At 38.2% G+C, this 13,428-nt stretch overlaps 2 pseudogenes; both read right to left on the bottom strand.

Moving 5' to 3' along the window:
* Positions 1-606: 606 nt before the first annotated feature.
* On the bottom strand, positions 607-3,017 carry LOC127203066 (vomeronasal type-1 receptor 4-like; annotated as a pseudogene).
* Positions 3,018-5,616: 2,599 nt separating this feature from the next.
* Positions 5,617-6,212, bottom strand: LOC127203065 (thioredoxin reductase-like selenoprotein T; annotated as a pseudogene).
* Between the last annotated feature and the right edge of the window lie 7,216 nt (positions 6,213-13,428).

The following is a 13,428-nucleotide window of genomic DNA, read 5'->3' as shown; positions in this document are numbered from 1 at the left end:
ATCTGATTGTAATGTGATTAAATAAATAAATAATAAATAAGCCTACAGTAGGCATACAGTACACCAAATATCCTGATCCAGAAAAAAAAGTCCCCATCTACACATAATAATCAAAACACTAAATACACAGAACTAAAAATATTAAAAGCTGCACGAGAAAAATGACCAAGTAACATTACACCCGACTTCTCAATGGAGAGTCTAAAATCCAGGCTGTCCCATATATATGCTAAGATAATCATGAACTTATTGACTGGCTTTTATTTTTCTTTGCTTCTTTTCTTCCTTCTGTAGGTCTTCCTGTTCTTGCTTCCCCTGATGAGGGGGATATTTAAGATTGGGTCTCTTCATCGTCTGCTCACCTGGATATGACTGCGATCTGACCTACCACTGACTGTACAGCAGACAGCCTGCTGTAATCTCAGCTACCATCGACTGCACAGCAAATCGCCTGCTTCCGTTCCTTTAGCGGGGCGGTTACAGTGGTGAGTCACCTAGTCCTGTTCTGAAAGAAGGGTTTTCAGCACAAAGAGTTTTTGTGTGGATGCTAATTAAGACGTATCTATTATTTTGCATTTTGTTTTGTTTTGTTTTGGGGCCTGGCTTTCAGCAGCCAAAGAGCACTGAACAAGGATTTCGAGGACCCCTAATGATCAACAGTAAGGGAGAAATAGAGGGGAAGCCTGTGGCTAAAACTTCACTGGTGCACCGCAACCAGAGACGAAAGTCCACAAAAGAAATGTGACAGAGATTACAAACACAATGCGGGAGATAGAAGCTCAAAAATGTGAACACCAGCATCAGGATGGCATGGGCAGCTCTGGTCTCAGGATAGAATCTCTGGTCCTGAGCGTGGGTCAGAATGTACTGCAGTCTCTGATGGTGTCTCTGCTGGAGCAGCACCATGGAGATGCAGGTCCAGACCATGATGCTGATGAACATGATGTCGTGAACAGACCCTAAGTAGACCATGCCTACGGTGAAATCTGAGGTGGAACAGACCCACTTGCTTCTAGAGTCAGTGGCATTGCCTCTGTTCTGCGGACCAGTGACTTTCATTGGAATGTAGACATTATAGAAGACACTGAACAACCAATAACTGTAGGAAGAATAACTCAGGACCTTGGGGGCTCTTTTTCTGAGAACAAGTCTACCACAGTTACTAGAAGCAAGAGTGAAAAACTTGTAGGCACTCAGGGCACAGGTGAAACACATGCTTGTGCTTCAAGCCACCAGGTGAATGAAGTACTCGGTTTTATACTTGAGGTCTGTTGGGGGCTTCCTTGGACCAAAAACTGTCATATTTTTTGGAAACCTAATGAGGAGGAGAATAAACACATTGGCAATGGCCATGTTGGTGACAATGACCTGTTTGGGTCTCAGTTGAAGGCTGGTAAAGATGGGAGAAAAATTATGGATGAACAGAAGGGTGTTGGCCACAGTCTCAATCCCAACCTGGCAAATAAGGAGAATCTGGAGTGCCACTTCTTCAGTGGTTTTCATGATTTTATTCTGCAAAGACCTAGAGAGGGCTTTACTGCATCATGACGTGATGATCAGGTCGGACAGTGTTGCCTTCAGGACTTTAATAAATCTTCTGAGGTTTTCAATCGACTTCAAGTGTTTTCTTCTTCTGAGGAGGGAGACACTATTATATCACACAGCAAGAGTTTTGCCTGGAAAACAGCGCATGGACAGTAATGTGGGATATTATTTTGTATTTATTATACTTTCTCTTGCCTCATGATGGAAGTGTGAGTGATGCCATGTCGTCTTGTTCAGCAACATGACTTCTGTTTTAACGCACGATAGCCTTTGCATATAAATACGTTAACAGTGTCAGACAGGAATTTATTGTTAGAATTCTAAATCCTTAGAATTTAACAGCTTTTCTCATATTATAGCAATGTGTTAAGAAGTACAAATTGGGGGCTGGAGAGATGGTCCTTTTATGGAATTATGCTCAATTCCAGCACCCACCTGGTGCCTCATAACCACCTGCAACTTCAATTTCCCAAATCTGTTGCCCTCTTCAGGTTTTTGTGCTAGGCCCACATTCAGTTAACACACACACATACACACACATGTACACATGCACACACACACACACACATAACTAGAATAAGTGTATGTGTAAAGATATAATAATACTGCCAGCCAGGTGTGTTGGCACATGCCTATAATACCAGCACTTGGGGAGGCAGAGGCAAACATATCTTTATGAGTTCAAGTCCAAGTCCAGCCTGGTCTGTAAGAGTGAGTCCAGGACAGCCAAGGCTGCATAAAGAAACTCTATCTCAAAAAAAAAACCAAATAATTAAAATTTATAATGTATAAAATCATGTAACTAAACAATGTAGCAAAGAAATAAACCATAAACTTTTTTGAGAATTTTGTACAACTCACCACAGGGATAGAACATAGCAGATTTAAAAAACCTCACTAATACTCTGATAACACAGGTGAAAGTCAACTTCCACATATACTCTGTATTTGTGAAAAAGTTCCCAGGGACCAAAGAATTTCATGTCTTCATAATTTTATTTATCTATACTATCATACTAAGAAATTGGGTGATGGAGATATATTTGAATCATCTCAGGTTTCCCTCAGGCACACTCAAAAACCATCATAGTTAAATCACTTGCACAGAAAGATTATTTTACTTTTTTCCTTTCACACTGGCTTGTCTATTTTCACAACACCTAAAGTCCTAAATCTTTACAATTCTTTCCCTGCTTCACATTTTTTTAAAAAAAGAAAAGCCTTACAATATCAAATCATGTTTTTAAAAATTAACTGAGTTATTTTAAGTTATGACAATGATAGAGTGTTTTAGTGCATCAAAATTCCAGACTAATAAACCTTTAAAGTTAAGAATGAACTATCACTGGATTTCACCACATTTCACAGTGTTCTGGCTGAGCAACTAACACTGGTGCTAGTGCCATAACCAGTGCCACTCCGATTCTGAAAGCAGGTGTTCCTGTACATTTTACACCGAGGTTTAAAACCATGCTTTACCAACTTTTTAATTAAGACAAAGACCTTTCTCAATGTCAACTGTATTGAAAATGCCAATAAAATTAGCCAGCCTATAGATAAGTCCATGATCTTCTGATTTGTAGAGCACATACACTTTGTAACTATACAATTTGTAAGCAGCTAATAAATTTGTAATTGTTAGGAATATGATAGTTGTAAATAATTTACTTTCTTCTCCTTATATATTTTTATATTTCTGCATCACACTTATTTGCCTAGTAGATTCTTAAATTCTGGATTTAATTGTCACTAAGCATAAGATAAAACAGATCTCTGTGTGTGAACAGCTGAGTTTCACTAGATGTCTAAGCCAATAAAAGCAATTAACTAAGAGATGAATTATCCATCCTAAGGCAAACAAACATGGAGAAAGTTGGATTTGATATTGAGTTCTTCATAGTTTAAACTCTCAATTACATATGAACATTTATGGCCTAAATTCTGAATGTCTGTGTGCCATAAATCTGTGTCACAAATGGACAAATGGAGTGTCCGTTATTTGGAGAAAGGCACACTTGAGTATTAAACTTTGTGGATGTAGAGTCTGAAGTGGTAGACAACCAGAGTAGCAAGGTTTTAAGACCTAGTCACCATATCCATATATATAGAACTTACAATGTCTATCACCAGAACAGTCCAGGCTAACAGAGCTACAACCCTAACCAAAAGGATAAGACGGCATCATTTTCCTCCAGTTAATCACTGCACTAGCTTTCTGTTATCCGAGGATCACAGTAGGTTCTGCTTTAGGCTGTCACGCTAAGGTGCATTGCTTGTCCAGCAGTCAATGTGCTCAACGTCTAAGAGTTAGGTAGCATCGACAACATATCACCCATTTTGGTTCCTTCCCTTCAGCTCTTAACGTCCATCTGTAAACCCAGGGTTATGGTTGGCTCTTCCACTTAAACCCTCTCTGTTACTACAGCTGTACGTAACTGCCATGCAAAATTATGGCGCTAGTTCTAACTCGTTTTTTTTTTTGTATTAATCAACTCAAAGTTTCTTTTTTAGAACTGTGTAACAGTTATGAAAACATTAAAATACGTAAAAATTTTGCCTTTCAAATACAATAAAATTCTGAAATATGATGTTAAGATAATGCAATTGCTAGACAAATGATCTCCATTTATACAATACACACTTTGTAAAGAAGTTTCACTGAATTTTTTCTTCAGTGAGGTGAGTTTCAATTGTTCTAGAAACAGTAAATTAGTTCATTATTTGTGTGTGTGATTCTAAATGATGTCCTTAGAGAAATTATCTCTAAGTGAAAAACAAAACATATATCAGGTAAATGGTTATTTAAAAATACACACAAGAAGACCAACTGACCAGGGCCCAGAGAGGCCTGCTGAGACTGAAGCACCAACCAAGGACCTTGCATGGAGTGGATTCAGACCCACTGCAGGGATGTGGCCAACGGGTAGATCAAGCTTCATGTGGGTCTTCTATTGAGGGGAGTGGGGGACTCTCTCTGGAATGGACTTTTTAGCTGGCTTTTTGATTACTTCCCCCTAGCAGGTTTGCCTTGCCAGGCCACAGGGGAGGAGTGCATGCTTAGTCCTAGTGCATCTTGATGATCTGAGGTGGGTGGGAGAGGGAACCCCTTTTTCTGATTAGTTGGGGAGAGGAATGGAGGATAGGATGGGGCTGGGAGCTGGGGAGGGATGGGGCTGCCACCAGGGTGTGAAATAAATAAAAAAATATATATACTGAGCAGTAAACTTTTTCATTTAACTTACATTTACTCAGTTTTTATTGACTAGTTTAGTATAAAGGCTTCTTAATTAAAATCAATTCATTAGATATTGTGTAGATTGAACTACAAAATACGATTTAAAAAGCAGTTGGTTGGTTTATTGTTCCTGATAATCTCTCCCTCTCCCTTCTTCCTCCCCCCACCACAGACACACACACACACAGACACACACACACACACACACACACACACACACACACACACAGAGACACAAGACACACACTTGGTAGAGTACTCTGGATATTGTATTTCCTCCCACAACCCTGTATAATTTACTCTTCACAATGTGCCACATTTTGAAAACTATATACTAAAGATGGCCAAATGAGAGCTATCTGATAAACTCTTTAAAATTATTTGGGGACTTCAGGTGTTTCCACCAAAGAAGACTGATGTTAAACATTTTTAAAATGAAAACTCACATGAAAAAAAAAACACAACAGGTTTAACGCACATCTTGAAAAAAAAAACAAACTCAGGTTATAACCCAATTCTACACTTTCTCAAACATGACCAAGAAAAGAGTGAGAAGTAATAGTGCTATACCAAGAAGATGAAACTATTAACAGTGGGTTCGGGGACGCTGCACAGTATCACTGCACTCCATGTATGTGCAGAATTCAGTATGCACCAGCATGGAAAAACTGCCTTACACTGAGGTTTTCCAAGAGGTACAACAAGCCTGGCAAGAACATCTGCTCTGTACTAACAGCTTACTGTCTTAAGTATATACCTTCACAATGTCAGTCATGCAGCTCTTGCAAAACCCCTTAGTCCAGAAGAGTTTTCAGTGTTCATAAGTAGGCCTATGTTCAATGAGGTGGAGTTGAATCCACATGCACGTTAAGTTTCATTTTACTGACAAGAATTTGAGCAAGTTGTTGCATAGGTGGAAGATAACCAGATTCCAGCTTAGACCTTATAATCATAGCATTTAAAGTTATCTCAAAAGCACCTGTTGATATTCAATGATTCTCAATCATGTCACTCAAGAAGAAAACCACCATATATGCATAAACCTTTTTTGGGGCCCTACTGCCAGATGCTAGGAGCTTGCATGCAAAAAAAAAAAAAAAAAAAAAAAAGCAAAATTACCCTTGCTAATAATTATTAAGCCTATTAATACTAGTTTGAAGAGTGACAGGAAAGATGCTATGTGCCTATAAATTGGTGGAGGAAAATAATTCACTCCTTCAGTGCAGATGTCTGGATACTGCTGCCTGATAACCCACATGTACTCCTCAAACACCCACCTGTACCTTCAGGGTATTCAAATTTGGGACTTGAGCGGCCACTTCGTGGCATACTGCATCTTTAATATCTTGCTGAGCATGACACCTAGGTTGGCAGAGGCCTCACTGTGGACAACTGCCACTGCGACCACGAGGAAAAGGAGTAGAAATTTCATCTTAATAGAGACAGTCACTCGGGCCACCTTCCGACTGACCTTGCCAACAGATTATTTTAAAGCTCAATATAAGAAAGCTCGTGTTTATTCTGCGCCTGATTTTATATTTTGTTTTCCGTAAGAACAATCAGCCTCCATCCACAGCTAAAAATTTGTACTACCACATATAGCTGTTAAATTCAAAGTCATTTTCAGGTGGGTGCTAAGCTCTCACACAGACATTTCTTTGGGATAAAGGAATTGAGGTAATCAAGTAGTGCGTAGTGACAAAAAAAAAAACACACAAAACAAAACAAAACAAAAATAAAACAACAGCCATCCTAATTGTTAAGATTGGCCTTACAAAAATTGCAGTAGGGAGACGAGAACTTAAAGCAGAAATCTACAGTTGCAGGATTCTCACCTGTCCAGTCACCGCAAGGATGGGATTGCTCACAGGGATGAAGGCCAGCTGCCGAGCAGTTATTACACACACTCAGCTCTGACTTCCCCTCCCTTTCAAGTCCTCTGGGCATTCATTTCCTAAGACAGATCCAACAAAATGCCTACTTGTCCCATATTTTCCATGAATATCTGTGCAGATTGCTGAATGAGGCCATATATCAGAGCTTAAAAATGGACAGAGTCTGTACCTGACATCCCTCAGAGAGTCTATTTTTGTGTCATCTATGTTGTTATTAACCAGGTCTGAATGGGGATGTTGGAACGCCTCTGATGAAAGAATAAACATTTACCCCCAGAGCAAATCACCATTTTCACTTTCTTGTAATTAATGATAATAACCAGGAGTTTGTTAGATTTTAGTGAGTAGCTGAGACAAGGTTAGAAGAGGTTTTCTATGTTTCCTTTGGGAGAATCCAAGTTCTGAATTGGTGTTGTCACCAGGCGTGGAGAGGTGCACTCCAGGGGAGAAGAGGGGATTTGTTAGGTGTATTTCCAGGGGGTGCATTACCCCGTGAGCTTTCACTGTTGCAAAATCAAGCTGACATCAAGTCCTTCCACAAAGACTTTCAACTTGTTATCTGGAGTCTTGTATTTTCCCATGAGTGGACAAAGAGAGTTTAGTCTGACAACTCAAACAATCCAAGCCAGTATTTCCCCTATGAGTCCTTGGGTTATTCCAGTGTCATTTGTTTTGAGCTAAATTGTGTCCCATTTTTTGAAACATCCTCTGAAGCATTACTATAAGTATAATCAACTGTGTCTAATTCTATTTTGTACAGAACTTTATATGTAAACAATCAATTGTGTACATACAAGGAAGGATATGAATTGAGCAACCATTAGCTATTATAGAGAACAAGCCATGTTCAGTGCTGCTCTCTTCACAGTAGTCATGGGACAGAAATAGGCTACACGTCCACCAGGTGGTGAATGGATAACAATAATGTCGTACATTTTTGCCATGGGGTATTTTTCATCTGTAAAGAAAAGTGAAACTGTGAAGTTTGTAGGTAAATGGATGGTTGAGAAGCAAGTCATTCTGCATATGGTAACCCAAAAGCTTAGACAAACATTGCCCATTTTCCCTGGTTTTGTAGGCATTATCTTTGAGTCTTGAGTCATGTGTGTGTCGTTTGAAATTCCTATAAAAATGGCAGGTGTTAAGTAAAAGACATGCCCAAGTGTACATGCATGCATGTGGGTCTACGTGCTGTCACTTTTCATAAGAGCTAGTTCTTAACTTAATATTATATAACTTGTCACTTTATCCATCATTCTAATATTTCTTATTCTGAATAATTTTGTTCTGTGACAATATTGGGGTAAGACATGAAAGGCCACTCAGCAATACCAAATTCCAAATTGAGAGTGTGTATGAAACCACTGCCTGAAGTAAATCACTTCTCTCAGAACACCCTTGAGCGCAATTTACAGGGAGCTCTTAGCCTTAAATAGCCCAGAAAACCTATATCCTGTTTGGCTGTTGTAAGATAGAATTAAACTAAGCAAACCATTTAACAGAATCCAAACAAAACAAAACAAAACAAAACAAACAAAAAACATGTATTTTACTAGGGCATTTCCAACCCCAGTTTCCAGAATATGATTTGTTACTTTCCCATGGAAGTTTTCTTGTAAGGAAAAGAAAGCATGACTCTAGATGGGAAAAGATAAATGAAACTTAGCCCTGTCATAAGTTATAGATATATTCTAAGTAAAGTTATAAATTTATCATTAATTATAGTTAATTTTAGATGAGATATTAATTAAGAATTGCTATATTTAAACTTGTAGTCATTATTGAAGTTGTCCTTTTATACACCACGAGTGGAAAATATCTGTATATACTCAGTCTTAAATAATTTTTCATTATATGTGCTGTCACTATTCATTGGTTCACACAGGTGAACAAATATTACATCATGCTAAATGCTGTATTTTCTATGATGTGATAGCTCAGCTTCAATCAATATGTGCATTCTAAGGTATTATGTTCTCACACAAACATATATGGACAGTAAATACATTTGTCAAAAGTTTAGGAATTAAGATATTTTATGTAGTGTAAGTTGGCAGGCATCCTTGAGGTCTAAGGAACCTCCGTGTCAACCTCTCAGTAGCTCCATTGATTAAAAGTGTGGCGCTATACCCCAAGACAATAATGATGTCATTCTTAATTTTGACCAGAGGTATAGTGTGACATATTCCAAAGTAAATTGTGTTGAGTAATAGAATGCACTTCTGAAACATACCCTACAGAGCCATTTTCTTATCACAAACTACAACTAGAGTTTTTTTTTAATTTCTTTATTATTCTAGTCTTTTTTTGTTCTTGTTTTTTGTTTTTTTAAATTTTTTAATTTTTAATTAATTTTTTCTTGCTACATCTCAATGTTTATCCCATCCCATTTAACCTCCCGTTCTCCCCCCCCCATTTTCCCATTATTCCTCCCCCCTATGACTGTTCCTGAGGGGGATTACCTCCCCTTGTATATGCTCATAGCGTATCAAGTCTCTTCTTGGCAACCTGCTGTCCTTCCTCTGAGTGCCACCAGGTCTCCCCCTCCAGGGGACATGGTCAAATATGAGGCACCAGAGTATGTGAGAAAGTCATATCTCACTCTCTACTCAACTGTGGTGAATGTTCTGACCGTTGGCTAGATCTGGATAGGGGCTTAAGGTTTACTGCCTGTATTGTCCTTGGCTGGTGCCTTAGTTTGAGCGGGACCCCTTGGGCCCAAATCAGCCTATCATAATTTTCTACTTGTAGGTTTGTAGGACCCTCTGGATCCTTCTACTTTGCTATTCTCCCATGCTTCTCTCATTTAGAGTCCCAATAGGATGTCCTCCCCTCTGTCCCAGTTTCCTGGTAAGTGAAGGTTTCATGGGACATGCCCCTTGGGCTAGTATGCAGATATAAGTGAGTACATGTACAGTAAAGCACACAGGCTTGATTCTCATGCACCTAATGACAACCAAAGTCTTGCTTTTTCTTTCTTTGGGAGTGCCCCCACATAATGCAGCTTTTGGGTTGAAGCAGTTCTTGAATGGTTTGGGGTGCATTTTTCTAATATAAATTCAAGCATTTTGGGCTGAGTATGTCCATGGGCATCACTTGCTTCTTGACTGTCTTGCAGGTCATAATCTCTGGTCCCAAGAAATCCTATTGGATCAACAAAAAAGTAAAACTAACAAGTATACATTGGTTGCTCTGTATCCCTCATCTGGGTCTTGTACATGTTGATAAATTTCATTTCTTTGTATACAAATTCATCAAAAGTAAAATTGTGATAAGAAAATGATATTTGGGGCCTGGCCTATCTGGGACCCAGAAAGTGAGCCAGCAGAGGCACCAGACAAAACCCACATTATCCATCATACTGAAATGAGCTGAGGGGCACCCAAGCAGCTTCTGGATTGGAGCTTGATTATCCTGCTCCTCTCTTGCCTAAACCAACTGGGACACAGGCAGCAAACTCAGTAGAACTTAACTGGGTGCAGGCTCCAACACCCATTTTCCACTATTCTGAAGAGAGCTCTGGAGAACCTTAGCAAACATCCTTCAACTTGGAACTCTCTTTGCCTGCTCACAACCTGCCTGGCCCATTGGAGGAACCTCCAGGCCTGCTAACACTAGACACCACACTAGAGCACAGCACAAAAACACAAGCAACAAAATTCAGAGCCATGTAACCACTGGAAACCAGTGATCCTACCCTGGAGATAGTAACACAAATGAAGCATGAGAATAAGATTTAAAATATGAGGCGATGAAATGAGAAGAGACTTGATACCCTAAGATCATATACAGGGAGAGGTAATCCCCCTCAGGAACAGTCATAGGGGAGGGGAAAAAGGGAGGGAGGGAAGAATGGGAGGACACAAGGGATGGGATAACAATTGAGATGTAACAAGAATAAATTAATAATAAAAAATTTAAAAAAATGATTGAAGCCTTGAAGGAGAAAAATATATTTCTCAAAGAAATATAGGAAAATACATTCAAACCGATGAAGGAATTGAATAATCCCATAAAGAATTAGAAGAATATTGAATCAAATAGGAGAAAGAAATGAATAAAAACTATTCAAGATCTAAAAAGGGAATTAGAAGCAAGAAATAAAACACAGTCAGAGGCAATTGTAGAGTTGGAAAACATAGGGGAGAGAACAAGAACTGTGGACACAAGCAGCACCAACTAAATACATGAGATGGAAGAGAAAATCTCATCTGTGGAAGATAAGATCCAAGTTATCAATACATCGATCAAAGAAAACATTAAAACTAAAAAAGTTCCTGACACAAAACACCCAAGAAATCTGGGACACTGTAAAAAGCCCAAATCTAAGAATATTAGGAAAAGGAGAAGGAGAAGACTCCAAACTCCTAGGCACAGAAAACGTTTTCAGGAAATCATAGAAGAAAACTTCCCCAACATAAAGAAAGAAATGTCCATAAGCATACAATAAGCCTACAGAACTCCAAATAGATTTTATCAGAAAAGAAAATCCTCCCTCCACATAATAATTAAATTTACAGAACTAAGAAAAATATTAAAAGCTGCAAGAGAAAAAAGCCAAGACACATATAGAGGCAAACATATCAGAACTACACTTGACAAAGACGATGAAAAACAGAAGGGCCCAGGTGGATATTATGCAGACACTAAGAGAACACAGATGCTAACCCAGACTACTATACTGAACAAAACTTTCAAATACCATAGATGGAGAATACAAGCTATTCCATCACAAAACCAAGTTTAAAAAAAAAAAACAGTACCTAGCCACAAATCCAGCCCTACAGAAGATACTAGAAGGAAAACTCCAACCCAGGGGAGGCTAACTACACCAAGGAAAACACAGGATGTAAATAGCCCAACATCCACAGAAACAAAAGAAAGGAAACACACACACACACACACACACACACACACTACCACAACCAACATAAGAACCCCCCATTGGTCATTACTATCTTTCAACATCAATGGCCTCAACCCCCCAATAAAAGACACAAGCTAACAGAATACATGTGAAAATAGGGCCCATCATTCTTTGTGCATACAAGAAACACACCTCAGTAATAAGGATAGACTTTATCTTTAAGTAAAGGATTCAGAAAAAGGCATTCTAAGTAAATGAACCAAAGAAGCAAGCTGGAGTAGCCATTCTCGTATTTAATGAAATAGACTCTCAAACAAAACTAACCAAAAGACTAGAAAGGACACTTTATACTCATCAGAGGAAAAATACACCAAGGTGACTTCTCAATCCAAAACATCTGTGGCCAAAATGTAAGACAACCTACATTCATAAAAGAAACATTGCTAAAGCTTAATCACACATCGAACCCCACACATTAATAATGGAGACTTCAACACCCCACTCTCACCAATATATAGATACTCAAGATAGAAAGTAAGTGCAATAATGAAACTAATAGATGACGTGAATCAAATGGACATAACTGATATCGACAGAACATTTCATTCAAACACAAAAGAATACATCTTGTTATCAACAACTCACAGGACCTTCTCCAAAATTGACCATATACTCAGTCACAAAGCAAACTTCAACAGATACAAGAAGATAAAAATAACTCCTTGCATCTTATCAGACCACCATGGATTAAAACTGGGACTAAAGAACAATAGATTCAACAGAAAGCCTACAAACTCATGGAAACTGAACAATTCCTTACTGAATGATGTCGGCATTAGGAATGAAATAAAAATAGAAATTAAAAACTTCATAGACTTCAATAAAAAGGAAGCCATAACATACCCAAATTCATGGGACACAATGAAAGCAGTGCTAAGAGGAAAGTTCATAGCACTAAGTGCCTTCATAAAGAAATTGGAAAGATCCCATGCTAGCAACTTAACAGCACACCTGAAAGCATTAAAACAAAAACAGAAGCAGACACACCAAAGAGGCACATACTGCTAGAAATAATCTGAAATAAATAAATTAGAAACAAAGAGAACTATTCAAAGAAGCAACAAAACCAAGAGCTGATTCCTTGAGAAAATCACTGTGATAGACAAACCCTTAGCCAAACTAACTAAAAGGTAGAGGAAGAGTACTAAAGTAAACAAAATAAGAAATGAAAAGAGAGAGATAATGATAGCCACCAAACAAATCCATAGAATCATTAGGTCTTATTTCAAAAGTGTATATACCACAAAAATTGAAAATCTAAATGAAATGGACAATATTCTGACAAACCTGGCTTACCAAAATTCAACTGAGGCCAGGTAAACAGTTTAAACAGTTCCTATCACCCCTAAGAAATAGAAGCAGTCATCAAAAGTCTCCCAACCAAAAAAAGCTCAGGGCCAAATGAATTCAGTGCAGATTTCTACTAGACCTTTATTCATCCTTGGGTTGAGAGATATATAGGTTGTTCCCAGTTTTTAGCTATTATGAATAAAGCTGCTATGAACATATTTGAGCATCTTTTGGGTATGTTCCCAGGAGTGGTATTGGTGAGTCCTTAGGTAGAGCTATTCCAAATTTTATGAGAAAACACCAGAGTGATTTTCAAAGTGATTGTAAAGTTTACAATATTTGCAGCAATTGAGGAGTATTTTCTTTTCTACACAACCTTGTCAGCATGTGTTATTGCTTGAATTTTTTTAAAATCATAGATATTCTGACATTTTTTTTCAGGATGTTCATTTTTTTGGGGGGGCTTTCTTTTTTTTATTTTTTTTTTATTCTGACATTTTTATGATGTAAGCTCAAGATTGTTTTGATTTGCATTG

This window comes from Acomys russatus, chromosome 19, assembly GCF_903995435.1.
Source record: "Acomys russatus chromosome 19, mAcoRus1.1, whole genome shotgun sequence".
NCBI lineage: Eukaryota > Metazoa > Chordata > Mammalia > Rodentia > Muridae > Acomys > Acomys russatus.
Note: the sequence above shows the minus strand (reverse complement) of the source record. Positions and strands in the feature narration are given on the sequence as shown.